Below are 5786 nucleotides of genomic sequence, written 5' to 3'. Positions count from 1 at the left end.
ACAGTTTGCTGTCCATAATACCTTTTTAGGCATTTTCTTGGATGTGAGGTCATTAAGAGGGGCTGCAATGGAGCCATAGTTCTTAATGAACCTCCTGTAATACCCAGTGAGGCCTAGGAAGGCTCTCACCTGAGTCTGAGTGGTAGGGGGAATCCAATCAATAATAGTTTGGATTTTCCCCTGAAGTGGTGCAATCTGTTCCCCACCAACAAGGTGTCCCAGATAAACCACCTTACCCTGCCCTATCTGGCACTTTGAAGCCTTGATAGTGAGGCCTGCCTTTTGCAGGGCCTCCAAAACTTTCCAAAGGTGGACCAGGTGATCATCCCAGCTGGAGCTAAAGACAGCTATATCATCCAAATATGCTGCACTGAAAGCTTCCAGCCCTTGCAGGACTGTGTTCACCAACCTCTGAAAAAGTGGCAGGTGCATTTTTCAAACCAAAAGGCATTACAGTAAACTGGTAATGTCCTCCAATGGTAGAAAATGCAGTCTTAGGTTTAGCATCTTCTGACATTTTGATCTGCCAATACCCTGCAGTCAAATCAAAAGTGCTTAGATACTTGGCAGATGCCAGTGTATCTATTAGCTCATCTGCCCTGGGTATAGGGTGAGCATCTGTTTTGGTTACCAAGTTGAGACCTCTATAGTCTACACAAAACCTCATTTCCTTCTTTCCATCTTTCGAATTGGGTTTTGGTACCAGTACCACAGGAGAAGCCCATGGACTGTCAGAGTGCTCAACCACTCCTAGTTCCAACATCTTCTGAACTTCTTGCTTTATGCAGTCCCTGACATGGTCAGGCTGCCTATAGATCTTACTTTTGACAGGTAAACTGTCTCCAGTATCTATAGTGTGCTCACACCAAGAAGTGGTGCCTGGCACAATGGAGAAGAGTTCTGAAAATTGTCCTAGGAGATTTATGCAATTATCTTTCTGCTCAGCAGTAAGACAATCAGCCAAAACTACACCTTCCACAAGAGCATCTTGTTCTGTGGAAGAGAAGAGATCAGGTAGAGGATCACTGTCTTCTTCCTGTCCCTCATCTGTTGCCATGAGCAGGGTGAGATCAGCCCTGTCATAGTAGGGTTTCAGGCGGTTGACATGGAGCACCCTAAGGGGACTCCTGGCAGTGCCTAAGTCAACCAAGTAGGTGACTTCACCCTTCTTTTCAACAATTGTGTGTGGACCACTCCATTTATCTTGGAGTGCTCTTGGGGCCACAGGCTCCAAGACCCACACTTTCTGCCCTGGTTGGTACTGAACCAAAACAGCCTTCTGATCATGCCATTGCTTCTGGAGCTCTTGGCTGGCCTGAAGGTTTTTACTGGCCTTTTTCATGTACTCAGCCATCCTTGATCTGAGGCCAAGTACATAGTCCACAATATCCTGCTTAGGAGCTTTTAAAGGTTGTTCCCAACCCTCCTTTACAAGTGTGAGTGGACCCCTAACAGGGTGTCCAAAAAGAAGTTCAAAGGGGCTGAAGCCCACTCCTTTCTGGGGTACCTCCCTGTAGGCAAAAAGGAGGCATGGTAGAAGGATATCCCATCTCCTGCGGAGTTTTTCAGGGAGTCCCATAATCATGCCTTTGAGAGTTTTATTAAATCTCTCCACCAGTCCATTTGTTTGTGGATGATAGGGTGTTGTGAACTTGTAAGTTACACCACACTCCTTCCACATGGCCTTTAAGTATGCAGACATGAAATTGCTTCCTCTGTCTGATACTACTTCCTTTGGGAAGCCCACCCTGGAAAATATTCCCAGGAGGGCCTTTGCCACTGCAGGAGCTGTAGTGGTCCTTAAAGGAATAGCTTCAGGATATCTTGTGGCATGGTCCACTACCACCAAGATAAATCTATTGCCTGAAGCAGTAGGAGGGTCAAGGGGGCCAACTATGTCAACCCCTACCCTTTCAAAGGGAACCCCAACCACAGGCAGTGGGATAAGGGGTGCCTTTGGAGTGCCACCTGTCTTGCCACTGGCTTGACAGGTTTCACAGGACTTACAAAATTCTTTTGTGTCCTCAGACATCCTAGGCCAATGAAACAGTGGTACCAATCTGTCCCAAGTTTTCATTTGACCCAGGTGCCCAGCTAAGGGAATGTCATGTGCCAGTGTTAGGAGGAACTTTCTGTACTCCTGAGGAATCACTAATCTCCTGGCAGTTCCAGGTTTAGGATCCCTATTCTCAGTGTACAAGAGGTTGTCCTCCCAGTAAACTCTGTGTGAGTCACTGACATCCCCATTAGCCTGTTTGACAGCTTGCTGTCTGAGACCCTCTAATGTGGGACAGGTTTGCTGTGCCACACTCAGCTCCTCTCTGGCAGGCCCCCCTTCACCCAAAAGCTCAGCAGTGTCTGCTTCCAGCTCCTCTGGTGTAGGTTATGCACAGGGAGGGAATTCTTCTTCCTCAGAAGTAGAATCCACTGTAGAGGGAGGGATAGTAGGAAGTGGTTTGCTTCTACTAGCCCTAGCTTTAGGGAGCACTTGGTCCATTGTTCCAGGATCCAAGCTTCCCTGTCCTTTTTGCTTTTTGGCCTGAGCCCTTGTCAAAGCAAAAATATGCCCTGGGATGCCCAGCATTGCTGCATGGGCCTCCAACTCCACATCTGACCAAGCTGATGTCTCCAAATCGTTCCCTAATAGACAGTCTACAGGTAAATCTGAAGCTACCACAACTTTCTTTGGACCAGATACCCCCCCCCAGTTGAGATTTACAACAGCCATGGGGTGGCTTTGTGTTATGTTGTGAGCATCGGTTACTTGGTACTTGTGTCCAAGTATGTGTTGTTCAGGGTGCACCAGTTTCTCAATCACCATTGTGACACTGGCACCTGTGTCCCTGTAGGCCTGGACCTCAACACCATTTATTAGGGTTAGTTGCTTGTACTTCTCCAAGTTATGGGGGCAAGCAACCAAAGTGGCTAAGTCAATAGCCCCTTCAGAGACTAAAGTAGCCTCTGTGGTCTCCCTAATCAGACCAACCCCAACTAAATTACCAAAAGTGAGCCCAGCTACTCCCTTGGATTGGCTATTAGTAGGTTTGCTCCCACCACCACTGCTATTAGTAGGGACACTAGGTGTAGCAGTAGGGGTTGTAGTGGTAGGAGCTGTGGTGCCTTTCTTTGGACAACTGGGATCTGTTGTCCAATGGCCTTTTATCTTACATAAATAGCACCATGGTTTCTTTTCCTTGTTCTGATTAAAGGAGGATTTGGGCCCACCACCCCCACCAGAGTGTTTTTGTGGGCCTGATGAAGACTCATTTTTAGATTTGTCCCCACCCTTGTCAGAAGACTTACCATCCTTCTTTTTGTTGCCATCTTTGTCACCCCCTGTATGAACTTTTCTGTTCACTCTTGTTCTGACCCATTTGTCTGCCTTCTTTCCCAATTCTTGGGGAGAGGTCAGATCAGAGTCCACCAAGTACTGGTGCAACAAATCAGACACACAATTATTAAGAATATGCTCTCTCAGGATCAAGTTATACAGGCTGTCATAATCAGTAACTTTACTGCCATGTAACCACCCCTCCAAGGCCTTCACTGCCTGGTCAATTAAATCAACCCAGTCTTGTGAAGACTCCTTTTTGGTATCTCTGAACTTTATCCTGTACTGTTCAGTGGTTAAGCCATAACCATCCAGGAGTGCATTCTTAAGAACTTGGAAATTGTTAGCCTCATTTTCTTTTACAGTAAGGAGCCTATCCCTACCTTTTCCAGTAAATGATAGCCATAGGATAGCAGCCCACTGCTTTTGAGGGACATCCTGTACAGCACAGGCCCTCTCAAGTGCAGCAAACCACTTGTTAATGTCATCCCCCTCCTTGTAAGGGGGAACTATCTTATGCAGATTCCTGGAATCATGCTCTTTTGCAGGATGACTATGGGGAATACTGCTGCTGCCACCATGGGTATCTAAACCCATTTTCTGTCTTTCCCTCTCTATTTCTAAAGACTGTCTATCCAAATCCAGCTGTTGCTTCTTGAGCTTCAGTCTGGTTTGCTCCACTCTCAATCTATTGAGCTCCCTTTCCAACAATCTGTCATCAGGGTGGGTGGGAGGGACATTTCTAGATACAGAGGTATGATGGGAATGAACAGAAGGAGACCTGTCCCTTACAGAGGGCACCCTAACAGCTTGGCTACCAGTATAATGTGAGAGCACATCATCAGTATGATGTGATTCAACCTCTGTACCAACTATGCTAGACTGTCTAGTAATGGGCAGGCTGAGAAGTTTCTTTCCTGAACCTTTTCCTGGGGGAGTCCCTGGATCAGATTGAGAACCATTCGCTACTTTTTCTACAGATTGGGCACTTATGGCCTTATCCTGTACTCTAAGCATATTAATTAACAGTTCTAAGGAAGGATTCTTCCCTACACTCAAACCTCTCTCTATGCAGAGACTCCTTGCTCCTTTCCAGCTAAGGTGATCATATGCAAGTTTGGACAGTTCAACTTTTTGGCCTGTGCCAGACATTTTTAGAGAGAGTTAAAGTGATAGATAAAGAGAAAAAAAAGTTTTCAGAACTTTTTGGAAAGACAGAAAAAACTTTTTAAACTTTTAAGAACTTTTTGAAAGTTTAGAAGTACTTTTCAGCACTTAGAAAAGAGTGAAAAGAGGAAATGCAAAACTTTTTGGCTATGTGTATATACACTGACCTTGTTTTGTATATTTTTCTCTTATGAAAAGTACAATGACAAGAGTGGTAAGTAGTCTCAAAGCACTTATCCCACCACTGCACAACCAATGTAGGAGGCTGGACTGGCTTGTAGTGAGTACCAAGGGGTACTTGCACCTTGCACCAGGCCCAGTTATCCCTTATTAGTGTATAGGGTGTCTAGCAGCTTAGGCTGATAGATAATGGTAGCTTAGCAAAGCAGCTCAGGCTGAACTAGGAGACGTGTGAAGCTACTACAGTACCACTTAGTGTCATATGCACAATATCATAAGAAAACACAATACACAGTTATACTAAAAATAAAGGTACTTTATTTTTATGACAATATGCCAAAGTATCTTAGAGTGTACCCTCAGTGAGAGGATAGGAAATATACACAAGATATATATACACAATAGCAAAAATATGCAGTATAGTCTTAGAAAACAGTGCAAACAATGTATAGTTACAATAGGATGCAATGGGGAAACATAGGGATAGGGGCAACACAAACCATATACTCCAGAAGTGGAATGCGAACCACGAATGGACCCCAAACCTATGTGACCTTGTAGAGGGTCGCTGGGACTATTAGAAAATAGTGAGAGTTAGCAAAATAACCCTCCCCAAGACCCTGAAAAGTGAGTGCAAAGTGCACCAAAGTTCCCCTAAGGACAAAATAGTCGTGTTAGGGGGAAAATGCAAGGAAAACACAAATCAGCAATGCAACAACGATGGATTCCTGACTGAGGGTACCTGTGGAACAAGGGGACCAAGTCCAAAAGTCACAAGCAGCTCGGAGATGGGCAGATGCCCAAGAAATGCCAGCGGTTGGTGCAAAGAAGCTCTTACTAGGCTGAAGAACTGTGAATACTGCAGGAACGACAAGGGCTAGAGACTTCCCCTTTGGAGGATGGATCCCCCACGCCTTGGAGAGTCGTGCAGAAGTGTTTTCCCGCCGGATGGACGCCAACAAGCCTTGCTACACGCAAATCGTGCGTTTAGCGTTTTTGGACGCTGCTGGGGCCCAGGAGGGACCAAGAGGTCGCAAATTGGACCTGCAGAGAGAGGGGACGTCGAGCAAGACAAAGAGCCCTAACTGAAGCAGGTAGCACCCGGAGA

Source organism: Pleurodeles waltl, chromosome 12 (genome assembly GCF_031143425.1).
Source record: "Pleurodeles waltl isolate 20211129_DDA chromosome 12, aPleWal1.hap1.20221129, whole genome shotgun sequence".
Lineage (NCBI taxonomy): Eukaryota > Metazoa > Chordata > Amphibia > Caudata > Salamandridae > Pleurodeles > Pleurodeles waltl.
This window is presented reverse-complemented; position numbering follows the sequence as displayed.